Source organism: Diorhabda sublineata, chromosome X (genome assembly GCF_026230105.1).
Source record: "Diorhabda sublineata isolate icDioSubl1.1 chromosome X, icDioSubl1.1, whole genome shotgun sequence".
NCBI lineage: Eukaryota > Metazoa > Arthropoda > Insecta > Coleoptera > Chrysomelidae > Diorhabda > Diorhabda sublineata.
In genome coordinates, this window is record NC_079485.1 from 5,305,170 (window position 1) to 5,323,782 (window position 18,613).

At 29.9% G+C, this 18,613-nt stretch overlaps 1 long non-coding RNA gene across 1 annotated transcript in view; it reads left to right on the forward strand.

Annotated features, from left to right (window-relative positions):
- Nucleotides 1-15,249, forward strand: part of LOC130451408 (uncharacterized) — a 55,951-nt gene extending 40,702 nt beyond the window's left edge. Inside the window, exon 4 of the long non-coding RNA XR_008910724.1 lies at nt 10,288-15,249. This is a non-coding gene — a long non-coding RNA (uncharacterized LOC130451408). The remainder of the gene's footprint in view (nt 1-10,287) is intronic.
- The last annotated feature ends 3,364 nt before the right edge of the window (nt 15,250-18,613 follow it).

Genomic DNA, 18,613 nt, shown 5'->3' on the forward strand with positions numbered 1-18,613 from the left:
GTATCCGTTCTTTTTATATTTACATCTTCCCATTATAGTATATTAGTAATTACTTATACGAAAATATCATATTTATATAATTATATTAAAAATAGAAGGAATATTTTTATTCGATTGGTAATATTATGACTTCTCCGTTAAAAAGTGAGTAATAATTTTTTTAGTATTTCATGATTTTAAATCATTAAATTACGTCAATTCAGTAGGAATTAATAATGTAGATAGTTTTCTAACAATCATGGAGATAATTTTATCACATTATTTAATTATTCTAAGGAAAAAAGTATTACTTATTTTGGATTAACATTATACTATCTTTATTATTCGCGAATAAATTTTTATCGACTAATAGAATTTATTGTTGATTAACACTTTTCCACTGCGATCGATGTCCCAAATATAACCACCGCTCAAGAAATTTCAAAACAATCTTGTATTGAAATAATTTGAGGCATATATAATTTATGAAAATCATAATAATCGCATAAAACGGTTGTTATATAATATAATGTATTAAAATGACGTCCTTAATTAAAATATAACTGCCGTCGTCTTTTATCACCCAACATTTTCTGGGGAGCCCCGCACTTCTATTGTTACCACTTTTCAATTATAATGATAAACCTATGAACACTGATTCGATTTAAAGCGGTAAAAAGAACTATCTTAGCTGGAAACAATTATAAATAATAAAGATATGTACTACCATTTGGTGTTTGTTTTCCTTTTATACCCTGAGATACAGCTGTCCGTCGCAAAAACCAGTAGTACGTACTCGCATTCCACTTCCTTGAAAATATCTTCTCCATCTTAGCAATTACTTGATGGAACCATTTCCCGTGTTCATCGGAGACTGCTCCTAAATTTTCAGGGAAGCGATGTAAGCGACATTATCATCACTTTTATGGTTACAAAAAGGAAGCAGCAATATTTTGTAATTCCTGACTGGCGGCCCGCGATTAGAGCAACAATTTTTAAGTCAGCGCAAGGTTTCCGTTTATAATCATGATAACTAATTTTATGGTGGAAGTCGCGATGCAAGAAATTGAGATTTAGTCTTTGGTAACTCCAAATTCCTGACGAAATCATCTAATTCAGATAGAGTAAGCAGGTGAGGTTGCTGGACACTGAACTGAATTCATATAGAATCAATATTTCCATACACATACATTTCCATAAATTTTAATTTCTGTTTTCGAATGTTTAACGGCTAGAAGTTGAAATATGTAATAAATAAATAAAAAACAAGTTGGTGATGCCCCCACAAACGGAGAGGGATGGTGAAAAATTTGGACTCAGGAGGTCATTTTACATAGGAATAGTCAAGAACGGTGTCAGGGTCGATTTTCATGCAGACCAGTGTAATTTTATTAAACATTGAAGGTAACATAAATTTTGTGATAATCTCATTCCAAGTACCATTGGCACGCAATACAACGTTGATTATCTATGAGTAGTAGCATTTCTGAACGGTTTCTTTCATCTCTATTCCATCTTTTATTTTGAAGAGCCAAAAATTTTGTGGTGCTGAATATAGGCGGATGTAGAACGACTGTGGCACAACTCATTGCCATGGTGGAAAGGTATTAGCCCATTTTTCAGGTCTCTTACTTCCCACCTTTCGTAAACGTTTACTATCAGAGCTTTTCACTAAGTTCTTGAATAGTTAATCGCCTGTTTAAACATGTCCCGAACTTACGGACTCTCTTTCATTGCTCATACTAATATAATATTTTAAAGTCGATTAGATAATTCGAGGATATCGTGTTTTATTCTATCACCCTCATACTAAAATCTTATTTACGCCATGTGGAAAAGTTTGAACATTTTCGAAGCAAATAGACAGTCGAAGTTCACCATTTTTCATTGTTTTCTCAAATTATAAACAACAGAACGTTTCTTGAAATACCTAACAATATTTTGTCATTACCGATAAATTAATGAATTGAATTGAAATTGTCTTGAGAGCGGATAAAAATATAAAAAATATATAATAGCTGAAACTAACAAAATAAGTAGAATATTAGAAAATTGTGGTAATTGAAAATGGAAAGTAAACTTTTGTATTATAATAATTCACATCACACCCCAAATGAAAAACATATTGGGGAAAAAGTTCACACAGTTTAAAATATGACCATTTAGCTGATATGATTATTCCTTCTGCTTTGTTTTTTATATTTGTTCCAGACCTAAATGTTTTTGTATTTTAGATCATACAATATTTATTTAGACAAAATATACACAACGTGTAAACGTCAGAAAATTCGATGTTTAATAATATTTGGCACTACGTAGGTTTACATCAGAGTCAACTTTGAAACAGGTGGAAATCACGAATTTGACTGAACGAAAATAGTTCAGAAGCCATCTGTTCATGTATTCTGAATTTTAAAGTGAAATGTGTCTCACATCCAAAAGATAAATATAACTGTCGACATACCGTGGAACTCTTTCTCACCAGGTCATGATGAAGTATTAAATTGCGTAACTCAAAAGAGTCCTGGTTTACATACAAACCCTTTCTCTCAATATATTTATCATAAAAACTAAATATATTATCTCTAATCCATTATAAAAAATCAAGGCACCGATAATATATTAATAAATCACCCAAGATACCTTAAAGAAAAAAGATATTCGGGTTCCCCGTATGCATATTATCCCTTGCGTGTTTACATATTTAGATTTTAGTAATAAAAGGGTTGAGAGAGTGCTAGTGTGAGAAAAGAAAACAGGTAAAAACAGGTAATAGTTTGGTTACATAAAGAAATAACAACCTGACCTGGTTCGCCTTTTCTATGTTTAGATTCTTTTGACTCTTACTTTGTTGTCGGACAGCTGGTGTATACAATATTTCTTTGTGTTATATTTATATGTTGTAAAGTTTTGGTTTTATTATATTATACTACGCTAGAGAGTTTAAAATAGTAGAGAAATCATCCAATAAGAATTATCGCGCTTGTTTGTATATTCTTAAAAAACAAAGTACATAATAATATCATTTATTTTGGGATAATGAGAAATATTACCTTTTGTTTACCAGTACTATCCTAAACTAGATTGAACATAATTATAAGTAAAGGAAAATGATACTGTCAGCTTAGAAGTATGCAAAAGAGATATCATGAATGTATTATATTACAAAATAAATTAGATATAATCATCTAAAAAGTATTTTCTAATTCTTAATTAATACATTTTTTTATTGTTTCGATGTTTTTCAAACACATGATTATATTCGATCGAAACCAAAGATAGTGAGACAGAGTAATATCTGAGTTATACGGCAGGTCCATAAAAAGTTCAAAACTAAGCTCAATCAATTTTTGGAGAGAGAAATCAAAGATGGCATGACGTAGTCGTGAAGGAGCGTAAGGCCCGGTCTAATAATCAATTCCAGGCACTTCTGTCATCCAACCAATTGTTGACAATATAGTACTGATTGATTATTTAACCAGGTTTCACAATTTCATAATATATACTTCCCTTTATCCCATGATCTCCTTATGGGCCGTAAATCCGGAATGTGCAATCTTTGTGTCATTTCACCAAACTTCCACGATCGTTTGCGTTTAATATTCTCATATATAAGACTTTTTCAAATGATTCCAAACTGTTAGGTTGTTAATATACACAGCGATGCCTTGAAAACTTACATGTCCATCTGTTTCGATAATTTGCAAAATTTGCAAAAATGAAAATATAACCTGAAGGTCCACATGTGAAAAGTGAATCAACTACTGTAAATATCTGATGATATTTTTTGAGAAAACTTTTAACTTAATTCCCAGGAAATTGACTTAGATAATATCATACTCTCGTAATTTACCACGCAGGTAACTGAGTTTTATGACAGTTTGATATTTGATTGGAACGTTCGGGAGCTTTAGTACTCAATAAACTAATTTTTTTTCATTTTAAAGAAAAATCATTCATTAGTCCTTCTCTATAACTCTTCTTTAAAATTGTTCCTCAAATAGTTGTAAGCTTTTTCCAATCAAAAAAGGATGGACTATAAATCCTAAAATTAGTCAAAACAGGCTACAATAATTAATTAGGGTTTCTTTCGCTATTAAACCTGTCAAATTTTTTTTACTGACTTTCAATTTATTGGGATCTTATCTTCCAAATTGTTTGTTCCTTACTACTACTTCTGGTATGTATGTAGCCTTATAACCTAAAAATTTTTTGTTATTTGTACTAAAGTTTCTCAGTTTAATTACCAGTTTTTCACTTCCGAACTATATACAAAAAATATTTTGACTGACAGTTGACGTGACATAAAAGAACACATCCAGTGTTGATTATAGTTAACTGTTTACTATTCATAATTTGCAACTAGTTTATGTTATTATAATATCATAAGATATTATTAAATATTTTAAATTGCTGGAGGTGCACTTAACGAATCTTGATTATTTAGATTGAATCTCAAGATATCTATATTAAGTGCCCATCAAAGGCGTGATTTTCATTGAGATAATTCAGTTTACGTAAAGTTATATTAGTTAAATAGGCAATTAGAGATAATCTGTATTATTAAGATGTTGTGATATTTCAAATTATTTTTGGAGAAGATTTGGTAACAGAATATATATATATATATATATATATATATATATATATATATATATATATATATATATATCTATATACTCCAATGATACCGATGAATGACTGCAATAGTAGTAATTAAAGCCCGCCATAAACTACGGTTCAGGTAAGCATTTTAAACAGATAATCCTAAAACTAACATATGCGGTAATCAACGGTTTAATTGGCCTGTTGAAACGTTTTAAGCTCACGTAGATAGAAGAAAAAAGCATTTTTTTGTTTCTGAAAGTAAATTAAAACTTATGTATTTAAAATTATTTAGCCTAACCATTTTCAAGACCTTTAGTTCAGTCTAGAGTAATTTGTTTGAATCATTGAAAAGTGAACCATAGTTGTGGTTTTGGCGATACAGCTATCGAGAATTTTATACATTAGCAACAGAAACGGCGACAAAGACAGAAACAAGTATTTATAAATTATTTTTGTTATATTAAAAGAAACTGGTTAATGAAATCGAGGTTCTGACAGAACATTTGCGAATTCAATATAGAATCAATGAATAGGACAATTATATCAAAGATTTATAATTTTACGGCTGCTGTGAAAGAACTGAAATCGTCAACTTACGTTAACTCATAGAAAAAAGTTACAATTATCAACTACCGTGTTGGAAACTATAAATTATCAGAACATGGTGGCGGATCGTGACAATCACGATCCAGGTTAACACATTTTAAAGGACGAGGTGTGGCTGTATCAGAAAACTCTAAACAAGACGAATAAGACTAAGATAAAGCGGACGACACTATCGAACCCAAGCCAAATTATAAAAGCTTTGTTATAAAAATCTCAATAAAAATGTAGTTTACTATATAGGAAATTGTTGGGAAGTTGATTATCATTGCAAAGTAGTTTTTATGAACCTACTTTTTATAAAAATGAGATATTTTCACCAGATAGTAACAACTAAGAAAATATGTTTTGAAGTAGAAAGTGAATTCAACCAGTTGAAATAAGGATTCTTGTTTCAAGAGATGTTTTTGATAAAAAAACCAAATGCTGTAGAAAGCAAAAATACAAATATTTTCAAACGACATAAACATCAACCATACTTACCGTATTTCTTGAACAAATTGCATATAAGGGATATTATAAAGGATCATTTCAATTTGCTCTCTTATTTTTGGGTTAGAAAAAGCTTCGTTTTTTAGATACGTTCCTCACAATATTTTCTAATGCTGAAAGATGGGCTCGAGTAACAGGAAAGTTTTGTATTATTAATCGAAAACGTCCTGTTCAAATGAAAATGAACGAGATGAACATCATATTTTGAATAATATTAACGATCAAAAGCATAATACGTCAAGACTTGGTTTAGAGAATGAATTTCTGTCGATTTATTCTACGTCTGATACTCACTTTTACAAGAAAATTCTTTTTACTAATGAGAATTGCTTTACACTCGTAGGTGTATTACAAATATGCGTAATCAGATGAAAACTTCTCGAGATTTTGAACATGAGTTTAAGATTAATGGTTGGGTCAACCTTCTTATCGTTATTTGATTGGACCAGTTATTTTACCGGGTAACTGGCGAAAGATTGAGATTGGAACATTGCTTTATGCATTATGAAGGGCCACCTCATTTTAGTATCAATGTACGTTTTTAAACCGCCAACATCCAAATAAATGGATTGGACTAGTCATTAATTGTCCTCACTATTGACCTCCCTGCTCACCGGACCTCATTATATGTGATTAATCACTGCGAGGGGCGTTAATAGGGTCTGTTTATTCTTCTCCAATTGATTCCAGAAAAAAATTGCATTGCAATGAAAAGTTATCATCAGCTACTGGCTGAGTCGATTTCAATTTTCGGTGAACAATAAATTTTCTTTAAGAGAAAATTATGAACAATTTCAAGTTGTTTCTACAATATTATTTATTTGTTTTCTTATTAAATTGTTCTTATTGTATGTATTAATTTGTTAAATCTGAAATAAAATATGCGAAATTGAATTAAATTATCTGTGGTCTGGAAATATTTTTTTTTTCAAATTTTAAGCTTATATAACCCCTAATTAACCAACCAGAACGGTTCGATCGCCTTCAACTTATATATGCACCGTACTAAATTCGATATTTTTAACTTAAAGGGTTGCTAAGAAATTCATTTTTTTCGTAATTCTGTGCAATAGTTTCAAGGCCTATAACTCCTCAGGTATGCAACTTGATATAGAGATAAATTGCTTCCAACCGTCATATTTTGGGCTCTCCTATACGCCTCTTCTCTGTGTCGTTTCGTATGAGGCACACCCTGTATTTATGTAAGATATATCTGTAGATGTATGTCTATAATTATTTTTGTTGATTTTTCCATTTTTATGTATTTTACACGTATCATATTGCGAAATTGTTAGCAAATATAGACAGACGGAAAGTTTATCTTTATCTTATTTTTGCGAAATAAAAGAAAAATGTTAAAGAGGTACTGAAATTTATTAAATATAATTTTACATTGAATCATATGTTGATAACTCTTTATTTGTGCATGTCATCAATTTTTCTTCTATAAATTTTTTATATTTTTTTAGTGGAATTAATATTTTCATATAAATTTAACCAATCTAAAAATATCTGCTTGTAGTAAGTTGGGTTTCCGATTATTTTGAATTGTTCATCCAGAATATCTTGTTTGTGAAAATAATAATAGAAAAGCAAATCAGTTCCGATATTACGTTTTTAGAAAATCATCAATACAATAGATCGAATTCCTGTGTAAGTATCTATGTGAGTACAAACACGTCTGTCACCAGTTTTATCCGTTCAGTTAATGAACTCCACTCCACTAATACATACAAATGACACCTATTAAAAACCATCGGACATACCTTGGTGTGTCATCGGACATATTTATGACCAGAGAATCACGACAACGTGACTGCAACTACTGTTTCGAAAGTAATCGCTAATTAATTGTCCGTTTCGGGATCTATTTTCAGAGATGGACTTGAAAATAAATACACTCCACCAAAAATGTATCGTATCACTATTATTTCTGAGCAATGCAATTATATAAAATAACTATCGTCATTTATATGAATGTATTGAAATAGTCTTAACTGTTTTAAGTATATAAATTAATAAAGATACAAAAATAAATTCAAAATCAAACTTGTTTGTCATCTCTTGTTATCGCAATAGTAAATGTTACTTACATCTCTTATAGTATAAATAACTATTTTACGTTTAAATCATAGTGCCTATTTTATTTTTATGGATAAAACGAACTTTTTGCGTCAGAATATTAATAATCAAAATACACCCATTTTAAGTTTGAAGAGAATATGAGGTTTCAAAATTCAAATCAAAATTGTATTGCCGATACACCGAAAAACTAATAAAATAGAGTGAAGAACAAAATGAAATATAAAGTATATAAAATCTTCTATATACACTCCGCCAAAAAGTATAATATCATTATGATTTCTGGTCATTGAAATGAGATAAAATAACTATTGTTGTTTTTATTAATGTTTTCAAATAGTCTCAACTATTTTCTGTATTTCAACAAGACAGAGAGTGTTATGAAAGAAATGTATTAGAAATCGAAAATTTCAATACAAATTAATTATTTTAAAGTTGATTAAATTAAAATAGTTAAGTGTGTTGTCTTCTCGAGCTCTAATCACATCACGACAACACCGTGGCATATTTCTAATCAAGACGGCTGACACAGCACTAGCCTTCTATCATATAACTACCCGGGATACAGTTGACTGAATAAGTTGCAGTATATTGGCAACGCACCTCTAACTGTGCTCGTCTTCAATAAGAGAAACTATTCTAATACTTTGGTTTGCTTACTTGTTAAATTTAAATTTCTGTTTACATTGTCTTCTGTAATCAATATTAATTTAAAAATGCATAATTAAACAAATTAAACAAACACTCTCGATCTATGCGGAACAAAATACTTTCAACCATCTCAAATAAGTATCATGATTTTTTAAATGTTTACACAATACATTGGGTGTACTCGTATTTTAGGAGATTAGAGATGCATTATTGATTACATAAATTGTTAGGCTTTGTATGAGTATTCAAACGATTTTTGCAACTAAAAACAGCAAAATGAACTGATGGAGTTTTGACGTGTCTCATTTATAAGGTGTGATCAAAAAATATGATGAATTTTTATATTAAAAACCACAAAGATGTCAAGAATTATTTTAGAACGTTTCACTTGTTTCACATTTTATTTGGGTAGAACAAAAAGTCCCATGGTCCTAATTCTGGTGATTAGAGTGAATATGGATAGACTTCTAGCGGCCAAACACTCGCGAGTCAAAAAACAGCTTGAGGTAAAACGCGTTGCCATTATAAGTAAGAAAGTTCGTTGACCTTTTATTTAAGTCTTCGTAAATGTTACAGTACATCTGGGAAAATCAGAGTATACTATTATTTCCATTGGAACAACTTTGATCGCAATAGGAAACAACAGTTACCTCGACATAGATGGTCAATTTTGATTAACAGTCTTTTAAGTTTTGTAATAAGTTCTCGAATAATCTGTTACCTGTTTAAACTAATATGCTTGTCTCCTTTTTGTATATTTTCATCTGTTTTTGAGGTCGTAAGATGTCCTAAACGGACTCATTCAAACTTTCAAATCACATCACTTAAAACACCATACAGATATTTCAATATTACGTAGGTTTGTTTGGCCTTTTTTGCAACTTTTGCAACTTAACACTGCAAACACAATTATAGGAGTCTGTTTATATTTCATGATACAGAATTCACTAATATTTTAGTTATTTTCGACGACAAAAATTAAATTCTTTACTTAGAAAGAAAACAATGCAAATATATATCGTCGCCTTCAACATCAATTATTCGAGAACATTTTAGAAATTAGAAACTCACAAATATGATGGCTGTAATGATATAAGATGCCTTAATGTGAATTTTATGACGAGTAACTGATTATTATGGATTCCAACAAATCTCAATTACAATTAAATCTCGAGTAATTCAATAACGATTGCTCCTTAGAGAACTATTTCCAGATTCTTGGAGTGATGGTATGCATGCAAACACGCAATGATTTAAAAAAAAACAAAATAAACATATATGGAGTGTTGTCACACCTCATTGGGTAAGATATCTGTACCATTTTAATTTACTCCTAGCTTCGCACAATTTGCTCGTAAAATTATTCTCATGTACCTCACATGGATATAGCAGGTACTGAAATGCCGCCGTAGTATTAGAAACATCACAAGTATTTCAAATATGTTTTCAGTAGTTGATTTTGTGAGCTTGCAGTAATTTATGAGATCTTGAATGAAATATGTTAGTATTTACAGGCATTATGGCATAAAACAACCATTACAGATATTAACACATTAGCAAACATCAAAAAACGTTTACACACTCTTTTTTTATTTGCATTTTTCGTATAAAAAGAAGTTCCGCATATAAAGTTGTTGCAACAAATAATTCAAATCTATCAGCAGATATCGAATAAGTAAAACTGCTATGAATATGAATTTTTCCAATAAAGCATAACTTTTCATAACAAATATACTAAAATTAATTAAAATAAGCAGTAATTACTGAACGTTATTATTTTTTAATGATAAACAGCAAAATATATTTCCGAATTATTCATTTCAGATATAAAGTAATTACAGAAATCTCTAATAACATTTTTTTCTGTTTCAGATCTATGGGTCGATATGCGTCTATGAATCATTATGTGTGAGTTATTTTATATGTTGCCAACACTTTCCTTAATCGTTATTAATATGATGAAGGGCTAAAGAGAACTGTTTAGTCGCTCTTAAAAATGTGTTTCTTATCACTATAAAAAAAGCTTTAGGGGCCTACTCATTAGTTCATAGAATTTACTTAGTTCTCCTACTTCCCTTATTATCTCGGAAAACTATACAAGACTAACGTAAGTTTTAACTCATTTTGTTTCTAATTATCTTATTGCCCCCTTCTTTGTGTCATTGTTATTTTCATAGAGCTTTGGTTTATCTTCGTTTACTGATACATTCACTCTGAACCTTCAATCTTTGAAGATAACTTGGTTATGGAAACGCGCATCAAACAGTCATGAAAACTTTTTATACTTGTTTCAGTTTATTTTCTTATGTTGGATGATATGTACGTTACAAAGGTCATAATTCTCTCATTCTGGTTTAGATATAAGTTCCAAGCTGTGAAATTTTGGTACGATCATCAATTCTAAATATTAGTAGATTAAATTTTTACTGGATTTATCCGAATAAGCAAAAAATGACATTATAGTAAACACAAATAATTCATCTCTTTCAGTTGAACAATAACCAAATCAATTATAAAGAGAAAGTCTCCTCTAAGCTGGTTAACTGTAATTCCATTGAATTTTCCTTAATTCGTGGAAATCTGTAGAACTTCCCAAATCATGTCAATCTACATATTGTTAAAAATGCTAGAAATGTTTGTATAATTTGGAAATACATGTGGTGTTCTGAACCATTTAGTCGCACCATGTTAAAAAATAACTATTATTGAAAGCGTTTTTAAAAAAAAATTGTGCAGACCAACCGTCTTGTCGGAAAACAATCTACTCGTAGTTGAAAGAAAGTGATTTTTATCACTAAATTTCACTTGCTAGATTTTCTCCTGAGAAAATATTTCTTTAGTTGTTTTCACTTTACCTTGTTCAGCAATGTTTTTGAATGAACAAATATTACTAGTTCAAGCAGCAGAAAAACAATTTTCTTTTGACATTGAATCTGGTAGATTGCTTTTTTTGGATTTCTGAAATTCTGGATATAACCTCATTTCTCAAACTCATCTGATTATAGTGGATTTTATAAGAATTTGCCTCCCGCATAAGGCCAAATAAATAAATTATTGAATTGTTGATTTATGTGACCTCCAAAACGCAATTTAAAAATCTGTACTATTTCGTCTTCCGTGTATATCTTATAAAATTATAATAATATCAGCTTAAGGCGCAAATGCAAATGAATCCAGTTTACCAACTTTATTATAATTTAATGCAACGTTCTCTTGAAATTTACACTGAATAGAAGTAAATGGGTTGAAGAATTTACATTAAAATTCTTATGTTCTGTAAAAAAACAAGAATTTTTTCTATAACCTTAACCTAAAGCAAACATCATGATCATTTTTCAAACAGTAGGATCTTTGCCACAGTAGTACAAACTGATAAAATAAATTGAATACTAAGGGAAGTTACCTTTTTCAAATGTTTTATTCTACCATACAAAACTAAAAGTTGGAATAAATATTATAAAGACGTATAATACAATAACAAGCAAATTTTAATTCCTACTTGTAACTTAGTAATTGGTAGGTCTTATCTATCTAGTTGCTGAGTAATCAATACCAAACACTCGAAGGGTTAATAATTCTTTCATAATTAACTCATAGTTAACTGTTATTAGGGGTTAACATAATTGGCTAGAAGTTGATTAGTTCTCACCCTTTTTTCATCGATTATAAACTCGTGATTGGAGGTTTCGTTCGTTAAAAAAATTCATATTATCTCCATGAGGTTGTCTCCCTATCACTAAAAACATAATAATTATGACCTTACAAATAAAACTCGACATTTCAAGAGAAGTTTCTCATGCAATGGCGGTTGATTAGGGAAGTTCTGCTGCACGTATATATTAAATGACACTACAGATGAATAATTTAAATATAAAAATACAATAGCACATCTATAACATGCCATGACGGCACAACGTAAATATTTGAATAATTAGTTCTGTTAATAGAATCAATCAATCAAATTAATTTACTCATATTTTTGAAATTTCGAATCGCAATATGTGTGCACATATTAGTATGTCTTATCGTGCAAATTTGCCCCAAACTGTATATTTATCTATATAATATTTAATTCGTGGACTACTAATCGGCAATGTCTGAATATCGATGTGTGGCTTAGATGTTAGGGGCCATGATGGATGGCTGACGTCATCCCAAATCCAGTAAGCCGTATCGAGGGGGATATGTTGTCAATTAGGTGCAACTCTGTTCCCCTCTTCATCACATGCATGTTCCTCCCACGCGCGACATTGCTACACTGCGACTGGCTTCCATTTTGATTGCAATTTTAACCCTCTAGTATTCGATTTCATCCCCCTAGGTTATAGAACAAGGTATTATCAAGAAAATTACCTCCTATTTGGGAACAACTTAACGTTTAATCGTGGTGTAATTGAAAATTAAATTGCATTTTTTTCTAAGGTTGATGTTGATACTCTTTTTTAGATCAAAAGGGAAGAAAGTGATTTAATTAGAAAGATTAAACACACGGTACATTTTATTTTTTCTTGAGAAAGATTATTTTTTGGTGGCTACAGTTTTAGAATTTTATTTATATAAACTATGAAGTTTTATAGTATTCCTTCTAATTAAACGCCTCTAAGTTAAATGTTATGTTTTCGTTTAATATTTTTTACTCTATCTCCTGCTTTCTTTCTCTTATTGGAGTGTTTATAACACTGAGGTGTGTGAACTCTTCTCTTGATCCTATTTTGATCTTTTCAGTCATGTTTTTATTTCCTAACCTTGATATTTTTGTTTTCCCTACATTTATTCTTCCCCATCATTCTATCTTGTTCTATAACTTCCGTCAGCATAACTTCCATTACTTTATTTGTCTTGGTAATGACGACGCTACAAGTTTCTCTATTCATAGAATCAAAAGACTGCTGAGGATTAACTCTAGCAACATTTTTTGTTTTTTAAATTGATTTTTTTATTATTTATCACATTGTATGTATCGCATCTATAGGAAACGTTAGGAATAGATGTTTTTCCATTTATTTGATAATATACATCATAGTCTCCCTCAAGATACCCTTACGTTTATTCAGCGAGAACATTTTTGTCTATGAACAAACAAAACACACTTGTACTCAATTAGGATTTGGTGTAAGCAAAACCTAATTTGAAAAGTAAAATTGCTATTAAACACTCGCGATATAGTACTTTTCTTTCCTTGTATACGAGGTCGTCTCTTCTAACTGCCCTCGTTCGATCCATGCAAAAATTTCTATTCATTAACTATTGTTTTTATATTATTTCAAGTAGACGTTGATCAAAATACAGATACCATAACTCTACCATTATCAAAATTATCTAAGAATCTAAAAGGTATACTCAGAAACTTCACTTAGTTGAAAATTGCGGTATGATAAATTGATTCCAATTCGATGAATACATGAGTATTCGAAAGCTCGGAAACGATTCAAAATTTATTTCGTAATTATAAGTTCAGTAAGTTAATGGATCTAAAGCTCTTTTGATTTCACAACCAGAACACTTTGATGCAAATTAACCTTTATACATATAGTCTACAGTCTTCACCAATTTCGAATTATTAGTGCTAGTTACATCTAGACGAAATTGTCAATTCGATAACGACGTTAATAATGTTAGTAATACTACTGGTTTAATTAACACGGCAATACGTTTTCTTTGAGAATAGCGCCAATATTCTTACACGAACATTTTGAGTTTTACAATAAAACGTAACCTTTGGATGCGAGATTAAACATGTCTGTTATCCTTTTACTTTATCTACAATCTATACTCATTAATTCGTTGACATGTTAGCATAAAGCGTGTTGTCGACAAAATTCATACATCGTTTACTTTTGGCCCCCCTAATAGCTCTCGTAGCGACAGAGACGGATTAAAAGAAACTGTTTGGAATGTGTATACCATGATCTTGGTATTTGAATAAATAATCTATTTTATGTCGACGATAAAATCTGTTCTAACTATACGGAAAAGATGCAATTGACCATTCAAATTCTTTAAACTCATATTAAGATGTTTAAAAATAATTGAAAAAGTTTTCTTACATCAATCTCAAATAAAAAGTGTTTAGTCTTCTAGACAATATCGCATTAAATTAAACTAATAGCGATTTTTCGACTTGCTTAATCTAATCTCCTGATTTAATATCTTCCAACTTTTTTCTGTCCGTTTCTTATTTGTAAATCTTCATAACATGAATAAATTTTAGTTTCTCATTCCTCTTTTCTTTCCACAAGATCACAAAATGTAATAAATAACTTGCTCATTATCAACAAATACTTCTTACCTTTTAGAGATATCCATAATATTTCCAAATCTTTATTAAATGTAACATTATAATATTATATTTATTGTTTATTCCGTGGAACTATAATTAAGTTACTACCGATACGGTCCTGATAGCACCCCGCTGGATGTCGATGAAGCGCCGTGCATATATTACAAGAGTCCCCCGAAGAGTACTAATCCTTGGTAAATTGTGTTTTAGTCTTCGCAGGGAGATTGATTGTTTGAAAGGCAGCAACGTTGTAAGACATGAGATGGACGTAACTAAGTATAATGGAATTAATATTTTATACCGAACGACACCTTAATTTCTGATATACTTACCTATTCCAATTAAGAATCTGTCTAGTTAGTATAAGATTTTTTAAACTGATAATAAAAATGAGTCCTTACTATTTATTTTACGAGGAATAACAGAAAAAATATTTTGATAAAGACCGAAATAGATTGGAACGTCTATTTCTTACATGTTTTAAATTCTAATTTTCAATCGAAAGAAACTTAAAATCAAAACAATGTTAGTATCAAAAACATAAAAAAGAAAAATGAAAATGATTTATAGAAAAATATTTATATCAAATAGTTGATACTTTGTACATTTAGTATGTTCACATATTCTCTATTTTCCTCTTTCCGTGCTCTGAGTAGTTAGTTTTTTATTCATTAATATTACTTATTTCAGTAGGAAAGTGTCAGGTATTAAAGGCGAAATTGAAGAAAAAAAAATAGAATAAAATTGGATTTTTCTATATTAATAATCGCAACAAACAGGTTTTCGGTATAAATTTTTGTTCTTTACTAAATAGTTAATCATGGAAGTTTAAAAAGAAGGCGATGAGATATGAAGAATTTTTAAAAGATCGGACGAAAGATTAAGTCGTCAGAATTCTACCCATTCAAATTTTCAGTTCCTTAAATTGTGGATTCATTCGAAAACAAAGATTGCAAATATTCGTATCATCAATATCTCATGAAAAAAGTAATGGTAGTAAACAGATTATGCCAAAATGGGAATATTTTTGGAAAACATACGTGGAATATTCCTTCATATTCAAATTCTAAACAAGAAATTTTTGGAAAAATGAATCTATACTTGAAACCAAATTAACGGGTAATTAATTTGTTCATACAGAAATCTGTTCCATACTTTTAACACCGCTTTGGTTATTGTTTAGATTAATAAGGGCAGCTCAGTCTATTGATTTTTGTTGACAAATAATAAATTTAATGATTATATATTATAATTGTATTATATCAAGGTCCTCTTGAATATGGTTGCTCCGGTGTCGCCTTGTTTGATTCACATATTCGAGAACTTAAGACTTATGAAGACTATTGGGTTTCAAACTTATAGAAAATGTTCAGAATAGAATTTGAAAACTCAAAACTCGAGAATGCAAATTAACAAAAAATGTTAATGTTGAAATGTTTTTCATTATTTGTTGATCCCAATGTCTGGATGAATATTTCTAATACAGATTTGTAAACTAGTATCATCCGCTACAATGGAAGTGCGGAAAATTGAAAATAATAATATTAAATATTTCTTAACCTAACTCAATGATGTAGTTTATTTAAATATAATTCCAAAATTACTTTTTTCAATATTTATAACGATTAATTAATTGATAATCTATAATAAAATCAGATTAAATCAAAGGCTGCATTTAATTGAGTGAAAAATTGAACGTATATGAAACTCGTCAGCAGTAATTTCGGCATAAGAAAAAATAATATGAATTACCTATAAATGTTTTCATATCCTGTTAAAAATTAGTAGTAATTAAGAAACAACCCTTTGAAAACATCTGCCAATGTTTGACTAAGCTTTAAAAAACGCATTCAACTTACATATTACGCCTATGTTTATAGTAATTATATTACAGGTAAATTTGTAACCAAAGGGATTGGAGAGAAAGGTGCACTGTTTTTTATGTTATTTAATTTACTATCCTTACGAAGCAGTTTATTCGTAAACTTAATTGAAAATATGCTTTACTTCACTCCTTAATTGCAAGAGGGGGGCTGTTTTTATGATACGTACATTGTTCAAAATTATTTGGAAAAGGGAACTGGATGTAAACAAAAATTCTTCGTGCGGCTTCTTTTATTAATTTTTCACAATAATTTATCTGTTAAATAACGCTTTGGAATTACTACTCTAATAGTGGAGTGATGCAGTTTAGCAATCGGTATTTTAAAAGCAATTGAAAAAATATTAATTAATTTACTCACTCTACTGGAGGTGATATAGTTTCGTTGGTCGAATTCTATTTCATATTGTGCCACCTTTGATAAATAATGGTTCTTCTTCGACTCAAAATTTTTCAAAGGATCATTGCTTCAGATTTACGACGCTGGTGGTTAAATATGGAAGATAGGGGGGTTGTGTCAGCAATTCGATGTGTACTTCGCTCAATTTTGTCATCGTACTAAGGAATATTTGTGATAAATCTCCTTATTTCCTCATATGGAGCCGTATTTCTTTATTGAACGTTTTATTTTTGTCAAGTTCGATGATAAACAAAACATCCATCCTTATGGTTGGTTTCGCCGTCTGTTTACTGAGTATGGCGTGTAACGGTGGATACAATTTTATTTAATTTTACGTATCGATAATTTTTACCATTTTTCAAAAACAACTGCAAATTGCGTTATTTACTTTGATATACTTACGGTTAGAGCAATTATATTGTATGTTAAATATTTTCGCCAAAACATACTAATGACAAAGCTCTCGAGTTTTATTTATAATTACGTTTGGTGTTCTAATTATTGGTTTATATCTTTCAATACAAAAAATATGGTGCTGACTAATCATTACTTATTTGACTTAAAGGACACCTTCATTAATTATTATTACATTCCCGCAAAGCTCTGAAATAGTTGACAAATATATAGAGTGTCCCATAAATGATGTCTTTTTGAAATGGTCACTCTATTTATAAAGTAATCATACAAAAACAACGCATTGATAATCGAAATATAACCGCACCGTATTCTATGGTTTTAAACCAACGTTTAATAAGCTCTTTGATGCCTTGGTAAAATCATTATTTGTATCTCACCCTTCAATTTCACCTATTTTCTTTGCTGTCACGAGTGCTTTAAACTTCTGTAACTAGTCAAAAGTACTGTAATGATGTTTCCATTGTCAATATAAGGTTCATACATTGCATACCCACTATATATGTACGTATATAGGAAGTTTGGTACGCTTTCAATTTAAGGACGCGACAGTCATTTCCTTTAACTGTTTTTTACTGACCATCAAGTCGTTAATATCGTTCCAAAATAACACGCTTAGCAAATATAACGTTCCTCCCTCTACCAAAAGACATATTTATCATTTTCTTACAAAGTACAACATGTTGGAGTATGTTTATGTAAGCTAGTAAGTGTAGTATTTAGTTTCCAGTAGTTTAGTCTGTTTTTATATGGATTCTATCAACTGAACTTTGTAATTCGTGATTTTGAAGTGTTTGTTATTTTTTTATGTTAATCATATTGGGATTATTGTAAGTACCACATTGTAATTAATAGTATTATTCCTGAAATTGATGCAATACATTCCGATATTTTAAAATAAAATTATATAGTATTGATAACTAGAAAAATATTATTATCATCAGAAAAGCATACTCTTCAGCTTATATTTTGACTTCACAATAAGTGATACGTTCTTATATGGTTTATTTAATGCCCCTATGGTTTAACAGTAAATTATATTTAAGAGATAAATGGATTTTATTGACTTTGCCCATTTTATCTTTATAGATGTGTACGTATTTTTTAAATAAATAAAACTAAACCATAATATATGTTGGACAAACATTCTTTGATACCTCATGAAGGTTGGTATTTAGTGGCCTCCTTTGTTTGTTAAACCAGGAACTTATCAGCAGCGTTG